Source organism: Lutjanus erythropterus, chromosome 8, assembly GCF_056507025.1.
Source record: "Lutjanus erythropterus isolate fLutEry1 chromosome 8, fLutEry1.hap2, whole genome shotgun sequence".
Taxonomy (NCBI): domain Eukaryota; kingdom Metazoa; phylum Chordata; class Actinopteri; order Lutjaniformes; family Lutjanidae; genus Lutjanus; species Lutjanus erythropterus.
The window spans coordinates 25235719-25250747 of NC_139324.1; positions in this window are offsets into that span (position 1 = coordinate 25235719).

The window sequence follows — 15029 nt, forward strand, 5'->3', positions numbered from 1 at the left end:
TAAGGGGAGATCAAACCTTTCACAGACCTAATCTGAATGCTCTAGTTGCTTTGTTTCATAACAAGCTTTTTAGACGACTGCAAACACAGTTGCAGAACACATGTAGCCTCATGTAATGGGAGTTTGTGTGCTTTTATGATCACAAATGCAAACATAGCTGCAAGCCCTTACAAAGGATCAACATATAAATCCCTGCATTTGGCCAATACACCGTCGAGACATGCTGTATGTGGCCAGGACTATTGGTGCGCTGATAGCTTCTGTAAGCACATTCCTCAGACGGTTTTCATCAACTGTCTGAAGCCTCCACCAGGTTTATATGTTGCTGTGAGAAGAGCTATCGACTTTCAGTTCACCTTACTCTGGTCAACTGTGCATGATAGTGGAAGCAAAACGACAACAGCAAAGACAACAACAACACAAAAACTAAATGCATGCCAGGTGTAAAAATAATAACCAGTTCTCAAACTATACGAGTCCTGCACTACAGTTTCACATGTTACAGTATAATGTGTGCAGTGTTTGGGTTTACAGTTTACTGACACATTAATAACGCTGTTTTGTGCGTTGTGCTAATGGTACAAAATGTTCCTTACCACAGACTGACATTTCAGAGAGTTTATGCTGATGATCATGTGACATGGAGTGTAAACTGTTGGCACACACTAAGTAACATCCTGATGAAATCATTGTAAATTAATTTAAGTCTCTGCACAACCTTCTTTATGTACTTACACTCTATGTCAGGCCTATTCAATTACTTTTTTAGATGGGCCAGATTTGAGAAAAGTAAAATGCCAAGAGGCCGGACATTTACGCTTCCTACATCTGACATGTAAAGTTAGGAAATTAAATGTGTAAAACAACACACCTTTTTATTTTTTCTTCATTTTATTAGTTTTCACATTTGGAAAAGAAACATTATGTACAAAAGTACAGGAAACTACAAAGAACTTTTATAATTCTAGATTAGAAGTAGCTCATTGTTTTAATAAAGACAAAGTTTTTCCTTAAATAATAAGTGTCTCTGTGCTTATTGACAGACATAACCTATGAATGGACAAATTAGCCTACTAATAAAATGACAATCTACTAATAAACAATTTAAACATCCACAAAATTAGAATGTTAGCAGGTTGTTGGAATAAAATCACAATAATATACTATACTATAATTTTTTCATATTTATATATATGATCAAATGGCCAGATTGAGGTTTTTAGAGGGCTGAATTTGCATACTTGCTAACCCTCACAATCTTCCAGGGAGAATCCTGTTTTTCTTTGGCCTCTCCTTTCACCTCCGTGGGTCACAATTCTTCTGTTTTTCTCCCCCAATTTATGACAAACTTCCACATCTTTTTAAAAACCTTTTTGTCTTTTCAACCTGTTTCTGGCACTGTACAGATAATAAGCCCTACAGCTTTAAGAGTCTGCTGTTTTCACCCAGATGACAATACAGTTGCACCAAATGTCATTTATGTTGTTCAGAAGTGAGCTGCTCACAACCGCTGTATTCAGTGGTATACGCTGTATTCTCCTTAATACATCAATACTCGCACCTTGTCCTGTTAAAAGACAGTTTTAAAGGAAAGGGTCACATCTTTTCTAAGAGCAGCCTAACTAATATACCTTTGACAAAACATAACTAAATGCTGTAGTTTGTGTTTTCCAGCTAAAATGTGTCAGTTATAGATCATCTGCATGCATCCGTTTGCCAAAAAATATGTATGTATTATCTTATTTTCATTCTTTAAACGTCACCAGAATGCAGGAAACAAAATCTATGATGCTAACACTTTTCTTTCACTTAGGATTTGAAATACTCTCTATTTTTGAGGTCTTGGCGTTGGCAAGTATGCAAATTCAGCTCAAAAGCTGCCAGTTGAATTGGCCTGCCCAAGTGAACAGAAGTCAAGAGTGTTCACAGCCCTGCAGTGGTTGAGCATATGTGAAACCTACATACAAGCATATTTGATGTTGTGATACTTATCTACATCGTCAGTTAAAAATCTGAGTAAAATCATGAACATTAAAGTTCCACTTCCCTTCCTGAATCCTTCACACTCAAATAATAAATTAAGCAATGGGGAATCTGATCAGTCGTCTTTTAAAGCTTAACTATTTCGGTCTGTGTGCAGCCAGCACAGTTCATGTAACTGTGGAGTTTTGCTTCTACAGTATAGCAGTGCAGCTCCTTTACCACATCCTGTTACACACCTTTGAAACTTCTGGGTTCAGACGAATTCACAAACAAGCATGTGCTAAACAGGCTTTGTGAAGAAGATTTAACAGTCAGAGAATGACATTGCCAACACCCGTTAACTAAGGAGCGATCAAAATCTGTTTTTATACCATCTTAGAATTTGATTTGATACTGATCCTGCAAAATCCCTAACATAAGTGCTTTGAAAAATGAAAATTGCTACAACATAAGTGCTGAAAAGGCTGGTGTCTCACAGAGATGCTAATCCTGTGCAGACAGTGCAATAAGCAGTCTCTAAAGCCATACTGTACGTTAGAGAAACATCCGTGCAACTGCTTAAGTGGGAGGAGGAGAAGTTGACACATTGTGGAGCTCTGAGGATTTGTTAAGAGCATTATCCTGCTGCCGTGGTGTGATGATGTACACCAGTCACAAGGACTTAACTGCAGGACAACATCATTAGCTGATCTTTGGTTCTTTGTGTCATAATCTTCCACGTGTTGACTAAGACAATATTTAACAGTGAAAAACAAAGCTGGACTGTCATTCTCTTTCACTATCAGAGAAAGAGATGATGATTTCTACAGGAAGAGGCACAGGTCTGAATTAACATATGGCGTTCTGGTCACTGCTTCGCACTTTACTTCAGTCTGAACTCTGGACAGACAGAAACACTCAATATTTTTCTCAAAAAGGAAACTACTCTGTTTCCTCAGACTAAATCTCTGACTGTGACAGAGTATCGTCCGCGTAATCTAATGTGGTAAAGAAAGGGGTTGATCAAAAAAAGAAACCACAGAGGAGACAGCTGCATGAGATAAAAGCCATAAAATAGAAAAGACACTGGGTACATGTCTTAATTCTTCTGCCTGTTTCTTTAATAACTGCATGTCCCTGTAGTGGTCATGTCCATTTATTTGTGTGGGGCATTGCTGTCCACACTGCAATATGAAAAGACAACTCAGCATCTGAGACAGAAGGACGGCCCAAAATTACTGCATATAGACTTCAGTGGTTGCATTTTACAGTCCTGTCTTTAAAGCATATTCCATTTCTGAGCTTGAATTCATGTTAAAGTCAAAATAAAATGAAAAGTGCCATATAACACACCAATCACACTGTGCATCTATTTAACAATATATGAAAAAACCCATGTCAAAATCCAATCATGTGTCTTCCTGTAAGACAAAATATGAGGTGTGCTTATGTGGGCTTCAACAAACCAGAATCAACTAAAAATATCATGACATCACCCGTCAGTCTTTTCAATAGTGTATTACCAATGTCAGTCAACACGCCTCCAGTTTGGAGAAGCAGAAAACCACCAGCACAGAAGCTAAGCAATGAACTGCTGTGGTCAGGTTCAGGAACAAAAGACATTTTAGCCACGTAAAAGGTCAACCTAAAAAAAAAATCAAAATATGTCAAAATGAAACAAGATGGTGGACCCAAAAGTGCAGATAGCGACACAGGAGACAGTTCAAGTGCATTTAATGAAGCAAACGAAGAAACACAAGCTTACGAAAATACAGTAAGGCCTCAACCAGGGTCCACAACAGGCAAAACACAAAAACAGTCCAAGAAAATGAGTATGAGGTCCAACAGAAGAAGGCATAACCAGGAGAAGGCAGGACGACACACAATGGACAATGACAAACTGACAAAGAAACAGAGAAACACAGGGACTAAATAGGCAAAGAACTAATCAGACACAGGTGGACAGACAGGTGAAACCAATGGCAATCAAAAAGAGCAGGAAAAGGACCAAGACAGGAGGTAAAGACATGACACATGAGGGAGGACCAGGACCACAAATTAAAACAGGAAATAACCAACAAAACCCCACACCATGACAGACAGCCTTTTCAAACAGGAAACCACTCATATGTAAGCCAATATCACACAGAACATGGGAGTTACTGGTCTACCACTGTGTTGATCTATTTGTTTCTGTTATTGCATGACTTTGATGAGTCACACATATCTCAATCTGATTTTTATATTTGTGTATAAAAATGCACCAAAACATGGATCAGTCACCTCGCTAATAAATACATCACTTGCATTTTCATCTCAAGAGTCTACATGTCTCTAAATCTTTCTCTTGTCTCTCTTGGTTGTAGATGTCAGATATTTTGCTCAACTAATGGCTTTGTTTTTCTCTCTACTGTCTCTGCTGACCTAAAACACTCACTTCCAGTGCTTCCATCACATGATTACTGCCACACAGTCTCTACGTCCCCCTGTACACACATGCACACTGACATCTCACTTCGCACTTATTTCTCTCACTTCCTGTGTCTTTGTCACACGTGATCATTGTTGTCGTGCTAGGCTAAAACTCGCCTTTGTTCTCAGTATTCTGTGCGTGTGTCGCAGGTAGTAGCACTGAAGTTCGAGTATGAAACGATGTGAATTCTTCCTGGTCATGTACATATAGTCTATTGTACACTGGAGCTGAAAAGGGGGGCATTTGGGTTGCCAGTCTCACAGCTGGTGAGCTACTGAACTCACCAGGGTGACTCTTGCAGCTGAAAGGTTGCATGCACATGTCACACTGAATCATGTAACACTGCATCTCCGTCAGCGCACTCGGCTCACATCTGCCTATCTAATCAGTTTGCAGAAATCTAGTAGAGGAAGCCAAAGAAGTGGTAGGCTATTTGTTCTTGGAATAAGGTTGCCTCGGTGTAAATAACCCTGTAACTTTTCTCACTTCCTTGTTTGATTGTTGAGCTCTTTCCAATAACCATGTGTTCACATCACTTTTTTTTTTTTTTTTTTTGCAAGAACTCGCTGTTCTTTTGAAATGTTCGTTTGTGTTGGAAAATTTAGCCATGATGTTTTCCAGTTATTTCAGTAGTTTCATACCAGGTTGTATAGAGAAAGCTTTTGAACAGTGTTACAGTTAGGGGAGATAAAGACAGTTTAATGAAGGTTACATTTTACTTTTTGAGTGTTTTTGGTAGCTTCTCAAACATTTCTTAGGTAGACTGGTTTATGCTCAAGGAATTTAAACTCATGAGCGCAGTATTTCTGAAATCCTGGACACTTGCCCGCCTTTGGGTTAGTTTCACTTGGTTTACTTCTTCCTCCTTTTCAGTTCAGTTTTGGGTCTGGCATATGCTGCCAAGTCATTTGGTTTTCAAGACTTGGATTTCATGTTATAACTGCGTGGAGCTGTCTAAGGATTCAAAATTAATTTCAGTGTATACTGACAAAAATGTTGTACCATATCGTATCATAGTATAACAAATCATAAAGTACTGTGTAATATCAAATCATATCACATTGTAACATAATATATTGTATCGCATCATATCAAAAAGTAACATATCATGTATCATACCATATTGTATCGTATCATATCGTAATGTAAAAAAATTGTAACAACATATCATATTGTATCATATTATAATGTGACATATCATATTGTATCGTAACATAACATATTGTATTGTATTGTATCATAACATATCATAGCATATCATAGTGTATCTTGTTATGATTTTGCAGTTTTTTCCATTCATTTTCCATTCTTTCATAACCTAATAATGCATTGTTTTTCATCTATAATTAGCGCAGGTGCTTTGTTACAATATTGAATTGCACTAATTAACATTGACTAGACACCAACAACAACAGTAATTCTATATGATTTTTTGATCAAAATTATTTTAATTCAGTTGACACTGGATATCTGTAGTGACATATCCTACCATCCATACCCAATTATATACCCTTGATTATCTGCCTTTTGCCACTTATGTAGTCATTATATTCACATTACTTGATTATTTATCAATAACATTGTTGTTTCAGTATTTTGTGGAAGTACCAATAGTCATCCTACAATATTATCACAATATTGCAGTATTTGGTGCGTTTGACAATTTACGATATGTTAGAGAAAATGTGTATATTGAGATATACACTATATTATATATTGCACCATAGTCTAAACAATACTGAAATATTATTTATAGCCATACTGCCCAGTCCTAACCAATACACATCTGGCAAAGGCGAACAGCGGAAGCCACTTGCATGACTGCTTTTACAGCTGACACATCCTGCAAACTAACTTTCTGAGCAAGTTTGTGAGATACATCCGAGTCTAAATCTTCTCAGTGGGGGTATTTACATTAGTTTATCTGCTTCCTGTACATTGTTTGCTGATTCTATTCTTGTTATATATCATGTTACTTTAAGAAAACATCTTCCCTCTGTTTTCTTTTTTTTTTTTTTTAACTGTTCTTAGACTTTGTGATGAGGTTTTATCATTCTCATTGTATCTACGTCTACTTATGTTTCACATGATGGCCCATAAGTCCTTTTGGCTGCAACCTTTGCTGTGTAACTCTGTAGGTGTGACACCATAAAGAAATGTGCATTCTTTGCTAAGAAGAGGTTTACTGTTCAGTACTCTAACTAAAGGTTAATGTCCCTCAGAGAATAAGAAACAGGTCAGGCAACTCTGTCTTTGTATTTACTCTGCCTTGCATTTGCTCTGTTTATCAGGTTTCAAGTGGTTGACTTAAATTTCTAATAGCTTCCTCTTAAATCTGAACATAGATAAAGATTTGTGTATCCCCGCTAAGTGATCAGTTTGTTAGCCAGATACAGAAATATTTCCCCTCTGCCACAAATCTAAAGTATAGCACAAAAGAAGGCACATTTCTGGGAGTTTCTTTGTCACACATAGCAACCATTATGGTGTGTCACTGGATTGGCCAGCTCACACCCTCTGCTTTTGTGTCTACCTATCACACAATAGCTGCACTGCTTTTTCCCACCATGGTATGATAAAGAAGACAAAGATGAATTGTCCTTTCCTTGGTGCACTCTGAATTAAGAACATAAAGATGCTGAACCTCCCTTCATGGATGAATGACCATTTTTGTCCCAGCTCCAGCTTTTTATCACACCTATGATTAATGGTGAAAATAGAGCAAAGCTTTTATTACCTTAAATAATATTTAACACTGTGAGTCCATAAAAATGTTTATTTGAAAAACCCTATTTTTTCTGTTTTTGTACTGTGACTGAGCTATAGGTGTGTCCATAATAATTTCATCCAATAATGTTCCTCTTCCTGATGTCTTTACGAATATTTATGATTATTCTGTTATTCTGCTCTGTATTCTGTGCCAGTGAACAAAATAGATAACTAGACGTACCCATTTGGTTCCATTAGCATTTGTTTTAAATGGACTCCTAAACAAACAGTTTAATTATTTATATGATGTCTTCTGCTTTATTTTCAGGAAAGTGTCCCTGTGGGCCGAAATGCAGGTTTCTGCCAGAAAAACATAAAAACAATAAAATACAGCAGGAAATACTTGCAAAGTTAACTGTTTTCTCCACCATCCAAATGGTTAGTAAATGTTCAAATTTAAGCACACAGAAAAAGTTCAGCCTCAGGACTTTCTGTCAGAAAGGCTTTCTGTCAAATGAGCCTGGACAGACATGGTGCTTAATGTAAGACTTTCCTATCTCATGCTTAAAGATAAAGATGGAAACATTCTCCCATATGGTGTAAACAAACTTCTAAACACCCTTGTTTTCCTGTTTCATATTTACTAGAAATAAACCAAAACATCTTTAACATCTCAGTAAATGCTTTTTTTTGGCATTTTAACCGGTGGTAAAGAAAGCCAGCCCACAGTAAACTGCAGGCTGGCTGTAATAAGCATGATGGAGCTGTGATTTAATACTTCAGGTGTTACATTAGAGCACAACAAACTCGCTATATTTCTCGACCACATATGTGCTGTGCAGCATACCACTGAAAAATGAGAGGCCGTGCCTAGGCATGGGAAACATGCTTAGACAGGTAGACAATTTTCCCAGAAGGTGTCGGGAGTGTCAGCTGTTAACCTGCACAGTGTGAAGCAACAAGGAGAAAATACTTCACTGGAGGAGATGAGTTTTTTTCTTGCAGCTATTATCAGGGATTTAGCCTCCAGCCTACCATACCATCTTAATTAATAGAATAGATAAAATAGAATAGATAAAATCATTAAAACAATAAGAGATAAAGGAACAGATTCTTATGCAAAAAATGTCAAGTAATGTAGAGGGACCTGAATGATTCAGTGAGAGGGAACAACTACACAGTAAAATCACCATACTGAGTCAAGAGAGAGGTGGAGACTCAGGCTAATTTCTGAAATCACATCTCCTTGCACAGATTTAGTGATCGTAGTCAACAGTTGCTTGCTTTGATGTCATATAGACGGTAATTTAATGCATTTAGAGCTCTGACCAGCACTGTAGTCTCTCTGATCATGTGTCTAAAATCTCCTGTCTGCTACCATGGAAACAGAGTGGAAAGAAAGACGGACCAGGCATTCATGTTTTAGACTGAACACGAGGAAGGAGCAGAGACACAGAGATGAGTTTCACCATGCTTCTGCATGCAGCTGTGAGAGCCTGTCACTTCCGTCTGCATGTAAAAATAATAACATGTAGGAATGAGCCTTGTTTTTGGCCCTGAAGCACTTACTGTCAAAAACCGAGTGTCATCGCAAGATAAAATGTTACATAAATGTTCTAAGGGTGCTTATTAAGTTTTGCTGTATTTATTACACTGATTTTAATAATTAGATAATCAGAGGTAATTTATTTGCATCAGCAAAGCTGGGACTGTATTACAGAATCTTTCTAAGCTGTAGATCTGATCTTAAGTGCGTGGTAACTGTGGTAATTACGGTTAGGACCTGATTTAGGAAAACGCTATTAGATGAACAGTTTCTTAGACAATTGCTGCATTTAAACGGAATTAAAGAATTATGACATAGAAGTCATGAACAAAACGTTAGTGGGCCCATATCGTAAACATGATAAACATGACCCAATCTGAATGCACCCAAATGTTCCTATCCTAACTCAACATAGGAAAAATGTCTGACACAAACAACTAAAATCTTAAATAAACTCTCCTTAGTTTAGGATAACCGTTAAGCTGCCCTAACTTTCACTTTACCAATGGATAACTTAACAAACTACTGAATAGCTAATGGTAGTGTTTGCTAACAGTTATAGTGTTAGCTAACAGTAGATAATGGTTGTGTTCACTTATAAGTGTTAGCTATCAGTAACTAACAGTAGTGTTGCTGACTGTAATATTTGCGTTAGCTAACACTTGCTCGTTAACAAGTCATTTTCAATGGAAGCTGGCGACATCAAGTCAGAAGCTTACATGCAGCATTTATCTTAGGAATGAGGCACTACAAGTCAAAGCTGAGCTGGCTTCTACTATTTTCAGCACTGTTGTGGGGGAAAAAAAAGTATTTCTAGTAGTACCAATCCTGCCCTTTTTACTTAACGCAACATCAACAAAATAAGCAGGCAGCTTCGTGCAGCTCACTGATGTCAATGACACTTCACTGGTGACTTGGTGACAACGTAGCTGGCCACGTTTGGCTGTTTTGTAGCTATATCGTGGGTAGTCTAATACCACTGCTGTGTTAGCTAACTCGTGTATGGCTGCGCTAATTTTTTTACCTTTACACAATGGATGCCAAATTGTTCGGAGACCGTGTCTTTGTTAAGCTGTCCTAACTTTCACTTTTCTACCTGAAGTAGTAGCACACATACTAACTGCCTAGTTCGCTAACAGTAGTTTTAGCTAATGGTAGTGTTTCCTAAAAGTAGCTAACAGTATTGCTAACGGTTGCTAATGGTCGTGTTCACTGAAAGTACCTTACAGTAGTCTTACACTTACAGAAATGTTCGCTGACAGTGGCTAATGGTTGTGTTAGCTAACAGTAGCTAATGATAGTGTTTGCTGCCGGTTTTACTCTGTATAGCTGCTTTTTACTTTTACACAATGGATGCTGAGTGCCCACTGTCCTTTGTTTATCCCCAAAGTTAGCATTGTTGTAAATATCCCCAAAAAAACAGGGATTTTTCTACAGATGTTACCAAAAGCTCCAACTCTGTTTTGAAGTTAAGTGGTTCTTATTATTTTTGCTCCTTTTTTGTGTGTTTAAAGATAAGATACGAGTCATAACGTTAGTGGGAATTTTCTTCTGTAATATGAAGCTGGGAAAAATTTTACTCTCTTCCTGTCTTTCATGAAGACTTAAGATAGAACGCATCTTTAATTACAGCCCTGGAATCATATCAGTCTCTCTTTTATTTATCCTGAACCGTCCTGTATGTCACACCACACGTCATTCTACAAATTAGTTCTGAGCCAGTTAGTCAAAATAAGAGCATAACCTGGTTGTTCATTTAGGCCTTACAGTGTAAGCCCCTTTTGGGGGGCAGAATTCCCAGTGCAGTTTCATTCCCAAAGTACATTACGTACGTAGCCATAGGCAGCCTCAGAGGCATCTGTGTTCTTGGTAGTGGGCTGCAGTCAGTCCGAGCCACAGTCGGTTCAGAGGGTGCCCGTCACAACACTGGCAGATGGCCTCTCGGTGCCTCAAGCCAAGCTCATCACAATCAGCCCTTAGTGTCATTTCAGTTAGCCATTTGCATCTCTTTTCATGAACAGTTACTCGGTCTTGATGGGAAAGACCCATGTAAGCAGCATTAGTAAAAACTAGGGATGTAACAATATGTCGAATATTGTGATATTGCAATAAAAAAGTCTTCATATCATTCCGGACGGTGACGATATCTACAGCGATATCACATGGTTAATTACTTTTATTTACTCTTATTTAATTACTATTATTTTATACTCTTTTACAAAGGGACTGCTACTAACTGCTGCATTGTTTTTGTTTTGCAGTTGTACATGCATAATTCAAACACACACAAGCTTAGGTCGTGGCTGCCTATTTTTCTTTTATAAACCAAAAACGTTAAAAGGAAACAAACAAAGTTATGCAAACATTAAAATACTGTACACATCAGGTTTATTATTTGATATTACATCCTGACTAAAAACTACAGTAAATATTTATAATTTATTTATCATTATTACACCCATTCTTGAGAATTAGAACAAATCATGTCCTACCAAAAACACTTCAGATATTATTAATAGCACAACTGTAATTGCATTTTTTGTGTAAAAATGTATTCTGTAAGAATTTATATATATATATATATATATATATATATATATATATATATATATATATATATATATATATATATATATATATATGTAATTTGTTAAATGTTTTGGTTTGCTTTAATCTTTTTAATATTAAAAACTTGCTCCATGCCAGAAAACACCCTTGTCCCAGAGAAGAAGTCACAACTTCAAACAATTAAAATGTTACAATACAATACCTACTAATAATATAGGTATAAAAATGTGCTATTATAATCATCTTTGTTTTATTTATTTTAATTATTAGTATTTATTTATTTATTTACTTTACCAAAAGGCAAAAACCTTTTGGTAAAATTTCTTTTATTTTGAGAAATTCATAAAATAATATTCCTGTCAGCCCTTACATGTCAACTCCGTGGCCCCTCTGAATTGAAGCTTGGCCCGTTACAAAGTTTAACAGCCATGAGTTTGATCTTTTAAAAAAACATTTTCCCAGCATAACTGAAGAATAAAAACCCTCTTCCCAACATGTCTTCCCTTGACGTGTCCTTGCAAGATGCTGAGCCCCCGAGCTGCACTTACACTGTAGTGTTGTCAGAATAAATCTGTCTTGAGTTCAATGTATCATCTATGAGCATAACAAAGTGTGAAGAGGGTGTAACGGGAGATAGCAGTGTCTTGTAATGTGTAGTATTGGCTAATGTTTTCCTCCAAAGCACACATTGTTTTAGGAGACTGAGGAGCTGTTGTGTGACCAGACTGCACATAAGGATGGTAGAGGACTTACAGGGGTAGGGAGCTGGGTGGTATCACAAATGTGTCTAAGAGGATAAATGTTGTGGCCAGTTTTTGTGCTTCTTAAAAAAGCAGATAGAAATTAAACTACACTAAACTAAAAATAAACATGTCCTTTTTTTCCCCATGCTAAAAATGACTTTAGATTAAATGCAGCCTCATGGGAAAGAGGATAAATGTGAACTTGTGCCAATCCCTCAGCAGAGCCTATTGTTGTTGTTGCAGCACAGCTGTTATGGTCTATAGACCCATTGCGGTTACGTAATCTCTCTCTCCCTCTGTCTCTCTGTCTCTGTCTCGCCTCATGAGATACAGCTGTTGTCCCTGTGCAGTAGAACGAGGTAGAACAGGTTCTCTTTTTTCTTTTCTTCTTCTTTGAATACTTTTTTTTTCAGTCTTGGTGACAGCCTCCAAATAGAGAAACTGAGGTTGACACTTTCTATGACAACACAAAGACCAGCACTTTCGTTACGTCAAAGCACGCACTTACAATGTTACTCACTTTACAGGTAAATTTGTTGTTATCTAGTTATTCAAATATTACCTTAAAAAAACTTTTCTTTTCAGTGTTTTGTTTTATAATGCTTAACAGCAAAACACTCTAAAAAAAAAAAAAAAAAAACAGAGACTGGAGTATACTACTCCTGTCTTTTATGTGTATATGAGCACATATGACCTCAGCTCAACTTAGTTCAGGTACACACTGTTCAGTAGGTACATATCACATGATTACTTTACAGGATTCCAGGGGACATCCACTTTACAGGAGACATGGGTATTTCTCCCTGCAGTTCATTTTTTCTAACTTAACCGATCATTAGGTTTATACTGTTACACCACAACATTTATTTTAAAGGTCCGGTGTATAAGATTTACTGGAATATATTGGCAGAAATGGAATACATTATTCATAGTTATGTTTTCATTAGTGTTCATCATCTGAACATAGCAATAGTTATCTTAAAATTAGCCTTTTATATCTTCCACCAAGTGTTGCATTGCCATGTTTCTGCAGTAATCCAGACAAACAGAACACTGGCTCTAGATATGGCATTTTGGTTTTTGCATATTGTGTGAGCCTCACGGCCATCGTAGGTTTACCTCCACATTTGGAATTGGAGGGAGAGATGAAGTGTTTACAATCTGCAAGCTCACCTCCAGATGCCACTAAATCCTACACACTGGTCCCAGGGGTGTGTCCAGACTTTTTTGACTGGAGTGACCCAAGTGGGGCGCTGACTTATGCAGGGGTCACATGAAGTAGGCGTTATTAGTAATTTTAATTATCATCTTTAATTGCTGACATGTCACAGTGTGTCTGACATTTCTATGTTTAAATTTTTTGTTTAAAAGATAAATACCTACCAAGGGTCCCATAAAGTGTCTTATCATTGTTAAGAATGTTGTTTTGTTTTGTTTTTTGCCAAGGCAATTATTTCTTCCATACATCTTCAATACACTAAAATGGTATTTGGCAATTAATGAGTGTCTCAAGGCCTCCCCACTTCCCCACTCATCTTTGGAAACAATTCTTGAAGACAGTAGCTGACTCATGTAAACAAACGGCTCTGCGTGGTGTACAGACTGTCAAAAAAATGAAGAGAAGCTACCCCAGCAGTCTGAAAAAACATGGAAGCAGGATGAGACTAAAAGACAATAACCACTGCAACAACAGCCTGTTCATCCTGCTGTCGTCTGACAAGAGATACAGAAGTATCCGCTGTTGTTCAGCCAGACTACAGAGCAGCTTTCCTGAGGCTGTGAGTTTCAGCAGTCCACCACAAATAAATGGTTGTTTTGTATAACCTTAATATCTCTTCAGTTTATTCAATATTCCATGCCTGTGTTTGCCTTTGGCCCTGCCTTTAAATCAAGTGTGAATGAACTCTGATTGGTCATTAAAGTCAGTCATTGGTCAATTTGTGCAGCACAGTTGCACTGACACTGAGACACACAACACTAAACCTGAATCCAACACCTGAGGTCTGGACAGGATGAGACTTGTCTTAACACGCAGGGGAGATTCTTAAAAATGGCCTTTTTGCAGTTTCACAGTGGAAAGCAGTTTGTCGTCATGATCTCTTCAGGCGTATAATTTCACAATCTCAGAGCCCTAACTGCAAAGGCTGTATCCTCTTTAAGTACAAATCTGGATCTAGAACAACCAGCAGTGATGCATCTGAGGATCTCAGGGAGCGGGAAGGGACATAAGGAACTAAAAGCCTAGCTAAGTAACTTGGAGCTTTGCCCCTCAGAGTTGAAAGCAAACAGTATTTTAAAATCGATTCTAGAAGTGATAACACATTTGAAACTTTGTCTTTCAGCAAAACCAGACAGAGTTCTGTGAGTTTTTCTGTACCAGTGCTGAGTGCAGGTTCTTAATTAAATAAAAAGCCTATCATGTCTGCCAAGGACTTTTTCTTTTTAGAGGTATACTCTAAAGAGGTAAAGAGTGCCATTTTCTGCTAGTATTCTATTGAAGAATTCTGGTATCATGATAACTCTTGTAACTATACCTGGGGGCAGAATGGGGAGGTGGTCTGCTCAGGTTTGCCTGAACAAGAGCGTTGTGTAACTGCAAGGAAGGAATTTCTGAATGCACAGAACAGGATGAGACAGGACTGCAAGGCTGGTTAAATGTAAAAGTATTTGCACCCAAACATCATGCAAAGGAAAAGTGTGCCTCTGGAGTCAAAGTGAAGAGTTATATAAAGCAGTCAGTTATGGAAACAGCCCAAGATTTATTCACTTCAAGTTATTCCAGGATGTGAGCAAAAACTTTTGCAGGCTTTGGTCACAACTGAGTGTTTTGATATATTTAAAATGTGATAGCTACCTGTGCAATGTAACAAAACACTGAATGTCACATTTTATGGTGCTGACCAAATTGCTTCTGTACTGTTGAGTATCAAAACATGCCTCATTTGATAAAAAAAAAAAAAATACTTACAGTAAATCTCATTTAGATCTAATGCATTTTACCCAGGAATGGGGATCATGTAGTTTTTCC